The sequence below is a fragment of the Aythya ferina genome (assembly GCF_964211825.1).
Source record: "Aythya ferina genome assembly, chromosome: 13".
NCBI classification, from domain to species: domain Eukaryota; kingdom Metazoa; phylum Chordata; class Aves; order Anseriformes; family Anatidae; genus Aythya; species Aythya ferina.
The window spans coordinates 1-7,769 of NC_140311.1; the positions used below are offsets into that span (position 1 = coordinate 1).

The window sequence follows — 7,769 nt, forward strand, 5'->3', positions numbered from 1 at the left end:
TAACCCTAACCCTCTAACCCTAACCCTAACCCTAACCCTCTAACCCTAACCCTAACCCTCTAACCCTAACCCTAACCCTAACCCTCTAACCCTCTAACCCCCTAACCCCCTAACCCCCACCCTAACCCTAACCCTAACCCTAACCCATAACCCATAACCCATAACCCTAACCCTAACCCTAACGACCCTAACCCTAACCCTAACCCCAACCCCTAACCCTAACCCTAACCCCTAACCCCTAACCCCAACCCCTAACCCTAACCCTAACCCTAACCCCTAACCCTAACCCTAACCCTCTAACCCTCTAACCCTCTAACCCTCTAACCCTAACCCTAACCCTAACCCTAACCCAGCTCTGGGGAACCCTAACCCTAACCCTAACCCTAACCCTCACCCTAACCCTAACCTAACCCTCACCCTCACAGCGCCCCGCGCCCCGCCCTAACCCTAACCCTAAACCCTAACCCCGACCCCAACCCCCCTAACCCTAACCCTAACCCCAACCCCTAACCCTAACCCTAATGACCCTAACCCTAATGACCCTAACCCTAACCCCCCTAACCCTAACGGATCTAACCCTAACCCTAACCCTAAACCCTAACCCTCTAACCCTAACCCTAGACCTAGCCCTAACCCCTAACCCTAACCCCAACCCTAACCCTCACCCCTAACCCTAACCCCCTAACCCTAACCCTCTAACCCTAACCCCTAACCCTTAACCCTAACCCCTACACTAACCCTAACCCTACCCCTAACCCCTAACCCTAACCCTCTAACCCTGACCCCGACCCCTGACCCTAACCCTAAACCTAACCCTAACCCCTAAACCTAACCCTCTAACCCTAACCCCCTAACCCTAACCCCAAACCCTAACCCCTAACCCCTAACGACCCTAACCCTAAACCCTAACCCCTAACCCTATCCCTCTAGCCCTAACCCCTAACCGCCCTAACCCTAACCCTCTAACCGTAACCCCTAACCCTAAGAGAACACTAACCCTAACCCTAGCCATAGCCCGCCCTAACCCTAACCATACACCTAACCCTAGTAACCCTCTAACCCTAACCCGCGCGGATCTAACCCTAACCCCCTAACCCTAGCCCCCTAACCCTCTAACCCTAGCCCTAACCCCTAACCCTCTAACCCTAATCCTCTAACCCTAACCCTAACGACCCTTACCCTCACCCTAACCACTAACTCTAACCCTAAACCTAGTTCCCGAGAACTACATTTCCCGGTATGCTCTGGGCACCCAACATGGCCTCCCGGAAGTCCAGAGTCCGAGAACTTTATTTCCCGGTATGCTCTGGGCACCCAACATGGCCTCCCGGAAGTCCAGAGTCCGAGAACTACATTTCCCGGTATGCTCTGGGCACCCAACATGGCCTCCCGGAAGTCCAGAGTCCGAGAACTTCATTTCCCGGTATGCTCTGGGCACCCAACATGGCCTCCCGGAAGTCCAGAGTCCGAGAACTACATTTCCCGGTATGCTCTGGGCACCCAACATGGCCTCCCGGAAGTCCAGAGTCCGAGAACTACATTTCCCGGTATGCTCTGGGCACCCAACATGGCCTCCCGGAAGTCCAGAGTCCGAGAACTTCATTTCCCGGTATGCTCTGGGAACCAAACATGGCCTCCCGGAAGTTCAGAGTCCAAAAACTACACCTCCCACCATGCTTTGGGCACTCAACATGGCCTCCCGGAAGTCCAGAGCCCGAGAACTACATCTCCCGGCATACTCTGGGCAAATAACATGGCCTCCCGGAAGCCCGGTGCCGGAAAACTACGCCTACCGGCATTCCCCAGGCAGCTGGCTTGACCAATCACAGGCCGAGTGTTCGAGAAATACATTTACCGGCACTCACTGTAACCCAAGCACTTACCGGCCTTTCAAAAAAGCCTCAACCCGTAACACTAAAAAACTTTGAAACCCCTACAGGCCTAACCCAAACTATTTACCACACTAAACCCCTGATGTACTATGCCTAAAAGCCCTAACCCAAACACTTAAGACGCTCAAAACCCAAACCCAAAACATTAGGATTCTCAAAGCCCTAAACAACAAAATTAGAACGCTTGAAGCCTTAACCCCAAAATTAAGATGCACAAAACCCAAAGCCACCCCAAAACAGTAGGATGCTCAAAACCGTAACTCTAAACATTAGGACGCTCAAAACACAAACCAAAACCCAAAACTTTAGGACGCTCTAAGCACAAACTGAAAACATGAAGACACACAAAACTCTAACCCAAAAATTAGGATGCTTAAAACCCAAAGCCCTAACACAAAACATTAGGATGCTCAACACCATAACCCAAAAAACTAGGATGCTCAAAACCCTAACCCTGGAGAACCTAACCTGAAAAAAAAAAAAAAAAAAAAAAGGATCTTAACACACTAACCCTAAGTAACTGACCAAAAATAAAACCCTAGGACCCTAACCCTAAAAAACATAGCAACACTCCATCCCAAGAAAAAAAAAAAAAAAACACCACCAACAAAAAAAAAAAACCTCTAAAACACTAACACGCTAACCCTGAAACCATTAAAGCCCTGTTAAAACTCCAACCCAGTTATACACCAGTTACCTCCCTTAAGGGATATAGAGGAGCTCTCTCAGATATGGCAGTACTACTTCTCATGCATGCAGCCGGTGGTCGGTCTCATTCTCGTGCTGATGGTGTTGAAAGCTGGGGCAATGGTGGTACTGCTGGAGATACCACAGCCACCGGAGGTGGATTGTTAGGATATGGAGATGGTAGGTTATCCAACGGCTCCCGTTTATTATCTTTTCCTTTTTCCTGTTCTTGTTCTTCTTCAAATTTCTTATCTGCTTTTAGTGTAAATATTGAGGCTGGAAAAGGACATGAAGTCCTCCTGATCCATAATCCTGCATAATCACTTTCTTCCCAGCAAAAAGGTTCCCTCGAATTAACATGTGTATTTAAGGCCTGACAAATACAGTCTTCAAAGGATCCAAAAGCAGGCTGAAAGATATGTGGTGTTAAAGGCTCCTTTGGCCATTCTATCACACAATACTGGACCGGTTTTTATTTACTTTTTCCTTTTCTGGGGCCCCTCTCATTCCAATTTCTAACCGTTATTCCTAATGGACTTTCTGGTGGTATGTCTGGTAATTTGCTCCCTTTCTTCTGGTCCCTGGTCTTCGATTTTGTCTGACCCATCTAGGAATGTTACTGTGCCAATTCCCACAGCCCTTGGTTACCTTAATAAGAGTGTCTTACAGAGGATTTAAGATCTATCACCCACCCACAAATCCTATAGGAATCCCTTCGTTCCTTCACTGGCCAAGTCCCTCGTGGGAGATTGGAACCGTGGTTAGAAGACCTCCACAATCGCTTCGGAACTGAATTCCGTCTCAGTCACACTCTTACACACACAGGCAACCGAAACCCACCCAACAGAACAGTATACGCTTTAAACGCTTATGACTCCATTGTCTTCATTCAGATCTTCACACGCAGAATTACGGGCAAAATATAGTGCTGCAGCCAGCAAGGGAACTGAAAAAAAAATCAAAACCTTTGCTTACCTTTATTCAGGTTCAAGATGCCATTAGTCCCGACCTGACTCGAACAGCAGCCACCAAATGGTGGGGCGCCTCTCCTAGATAAAGTAAGAATTCAGGAACCAAAGCCCTCCCGGACAAGCCCCCAGTTGTCATACATGACTGGGTCCCAAATTGGATTGCAATTAAATTTTACAATTTATTAAATGAATAGAGGTAAACAAGCAGTTGTGCGCAAACAGATATACTGTGACAGCTGCCCTTCAGCACATGCCCAGAGGCAGACTGGATGTCTTTGCCAAAACAGTCCGGACAATGTATTAGTACACCCATGCACTGCCACGTTAGCTGTCATTGCTAACTGCCAGGCAGGACAGCTCCAGACCAAACACATACACACACAGGCACGCCACAAACACTAAAACAAAACACACAACACAAGGCACAAGAAAAAGTGACCCCCCAGAGGGAAGCCCTATGGCAACAGCAAGTCAGAACAGGTGCTCTGCAGCAGACCCAAGGAGAGACTCAACAATCAGTCGCATCGCACCCGAAGGCTGCCGCACACTCTGAGAAACCAAACCTACCAGTCCTGAGCAGCTCCCCACCTCCTCCTGCCAACCACGCTCAGCACACACACTATTTGCCCCTCAAAAAAACAAAACCTTAGAACATACACACACAAAAAAAAAAAAAAAAAACATCTGAGATCCATAAATGCCAAAAAGACGTGCACGCACAGCAGCCCCTGCAGAGGTAATCACAGACTTACCCTTTGCAGAGGAAAGAGCAGACTCTGATACAACCCTGCTCAGGCTCTTGGTAACGCTGCATCTAAACTGCCAAGCCACATGTAGCATGAAATGAAGCTGGTTTTAGTTCCCTGGAAAATTACACAAGTAGGCTTGTACATCTAGAGATTAAAATATAGCTCAAAAAACAGAAGCGTATCCCACCATCGCAAAGAACAGTGAGCCAGCAACCTCTACTAAATATCCCTCTGTTAAGTGAATTCCAAGGACTTAGAAATCCAGAAATCCATAGACTCCAGCCTGCCTAGAGAACCCTGCAACTGACTGAAGGAAAACAAAACACTTACCCCAAAGAGCAGCCCAGGCAGAAGGAGCTCTCTGATGTCATGCCTGGGGCTCATATACCATTTGGCCCTGCCCAGCACCCAAACCCAATCACATTGTAAAGGGGAGGGACAAAGCACAAGAAAGTAGGAGCAGAGCAGGAGCAGCAGATTTTCATTTTCTTTTTTTTTTTTTTTTTTAAATCTGCTTTACCTGAACAACATGCAGAGGACAAGAGACCTGGGGTGTTTCTAGAAGCAACAATCCCCATGCTTTTGCTGCAGCTTTTAATATTAAAAGGACAACACAACCAGTCAAGTAACTGGAACTTTTTCAAATGGAATTACGTCAAACAGGTTCATCATCACTTGCAAAAACAGAGAACCAGCATTCACTAGCATGCCAGAGCTAATACCCACCTCCTGCACAACGCTCACTACTACTAATGCAACATATCATTGTGCAATACCTCTCTGTTCCTGGTTCCTTTAACTCACCTGCTCAGTAGCTCCAACTGAGAAATGTGCCCGGGCAGCGCTGCGCTGAAATGTGCCCGAACAGACTTATTCTTCAGTGATGAAGAAGGTGACCCTGCTCAGTCTCTTGGCAGTACTGCACTTATGCGGTCAAGAAACCGTACCCCACGGTTTCCCAAAAACAACGTACCTGGCAACCCCTCATAAACATACCTCAAATATGTGAATTCCATGCACATAAAGCCTAGAAGGCTTTATGGTCTAACGACTCGACAGACAGCAAACACACAGGCAAAAGCTCCAGAAATATAACAAACCGCCCCTAACCCTGAGAAAGACCACTGCTTATATGCCCAATGCTGCCATTTTCAGATACATGCTCACACAGGGCTCTTCAATGATACATTTCTCCTAAACCCTGCTCCATCACTTTGCCACCAAGGTTGTGACTTTGATAAGATTTGACATAAAGGCAAAGACTCACAAAAAGCCCTGTAATTCTGCAAAAATCATAAGGGACCCAGAAACACAAAGCAAACACACAAAATAACATCGCCATACTATCCGTAAAACTGCTGTAATAACTACTCACCTGAGGAAGAGCTGCATGCAATACAGGCACCTACTACTTAGATTGCTTTACTATGACAGATCCTACCAGTTGCCACCTCAAAAAGATATGCGTACCGGTTTCTACTTGAAAATGCATCAGTCCATACACTCTGACCCACCTAAAGAACCCTGCAACTGACTGAAGGAAAAACAAAGCACTTACCCCAAAGAGCAGCCCAGGCAGAAGAAGCTCTCTCATGGCACACCTGCAACTCAGTTACTATTAGGTCCCACCTGGAACCTGAAGCCAATCACATGGGAAAGTGCAGGGGGAAAGCACAAAAAAAGCAGAAAGAACAGGAACAGCAGCTGTGGTTTTATTACCTTATTTATATGGCTTAGCTCAACAGCATGCAGAGTGCAGACATGAGAACTGGGGTGTTTCTAGAAGTTACAATCTGTTGTCGACGGAAGGAAGACACAGACGCTCAATATGAGTGAACAGTGAACTTCAACTTTAATGGATAGCTCAGTCGCCTTTTATCTAGTTCGAACATAATCAACTCATACATATTGCAAAAACTAAGCTCAGGATTGGCTAACACTTTCCTATCTTGTCAGTTAGTTCCTCCCTCTTTTAGCTACCGTCCCGCCTTAGGGACTTTCCCAACCACACAAGGGCATCGTGTCCTTGGGCCTGATTGGTTCTCAACCGGCTGCGCACGTGCCCAGGCTCATATGAGTTGAGTACGGTACCTCCCCTAGCCCATGACCTCCTAACTGCTCAACATCCACGTGTCCTACCTCACTTAACCATTCCTCCACAATTCCCCCATTTTTATTTTGTGCTACAAATACCTTCTCTGTGAGTTGCTCTAGTTTCTTAGTTAGGCAGTTAAAGGTTACATATGCAGCAATTATAATCAATATAATTATAAGTAGAAAGCAAAGTCCCTCTTTAACTAACAAAACCCGTCCACCCATGTTCCCCAAAACAGATTTAAGCCAACCTTCAAACCAACTATCTTGTACTACAATTTTTTGTGTATGATCCCTTAACCATTTCAACTGGTCGTGAATTGACTGACCATGGTCGGAAAGATTAAAGCAACACATTCCTTCTACATCTTCACACCCATGTCCCTGAGCCAAGAACAAGAAATCAATAGCGGCCCTATTTTGCAGCACAGCGTGCCTTAGGCTTTCCGTGTCTTGCGACATTTCAGAACGAACTTGGGTGGTTACGTTTGACTGTTTAACAGCCCAACAAGCAAGCTTATTTATGCTAGCCAAAGCATGTGCAGTTCCTACAGTCAGAAAAAGATCCATTAAGCAGAGTAATACGGGCAGAGTATGGTGCTAACATTTCACTCAGTTCCTTTGGATCCCCTATCGGGACCCCAAACAAGCATGTTCTGAAAGGGTACATAACATAACACAACTTAACCCTAATAACACTACAATTACTGTAAGCACTTAATGGTAACACAATTAATAGTAAGTAACACAACTTAGTAGTAACACACTTAAACCTAATCACTTGATGGTGATCAAAGGCTGTTCTTGATAGTCGTCGAGGTGTCACAGCCCACGTCATTGTCAGAATGATTATCAGGAACCTCTTCCTGGTCGTCTTCGGCGTGTGCAGATTCTAAAGCTGCTTCAGTCCACTTTGCAGTGATCCACTGGGTACCTGTTTCTGGCACCACTTCAAAATCTCTATAACATTTTATAACATTTTTGCAAGTAACTCTTTAACCACATTTATCACAATACTACATGCAATGATGATTGACACCACAGTGAACAAAATCCTTAATCCCTCTTTGATTAATCCCAGTAACCATCTATGCATTGTTTCAATTATATCAGTGAACCATTGATTGAAAGGATTGATACCATATTGACTCTTTCTCACGTGCTCTTTCAAGAAAGTAATGGATTTGTGAATTGACTCATTACGATCAAAAAGTTTTAAACAGTACGTTCCCTTAAGTTTCTCCAAGTGGCTACTTCGCACAATGACTCCATACTTGTGAAACATGATTTTGCTCGACCAGTACTAATTTCCTATGATTTCAGCCTGCACTATGGCAATAAATGCGCTCTCACTAACACAGTACACAGCACACTCA

General features: G+C 46.0%; 1 long non-coding RNA gene across 1 annotated transcript; it reads right to left on the reverse strand.

The window, feature by feature from the left end:
• Positions 1-2,805: 2,805 nt before the first annotated feature.
• On the reverse strand, positions 2,806-4,398 carry LOC311443806. The gene is made up of 2 exons (XR_014697507.1): positions 4,303-4,398; positions 2,806-3,525 (listed from the first exon to the last, which is right to left on the reverse strand). It is a non-coding gene; the product is annotated as an uncharacterized lncRNA (long non-coding RNA).
• Between the last annotated feature and the right edge of the window lie 3,371 nt (positions 4,399-7,769).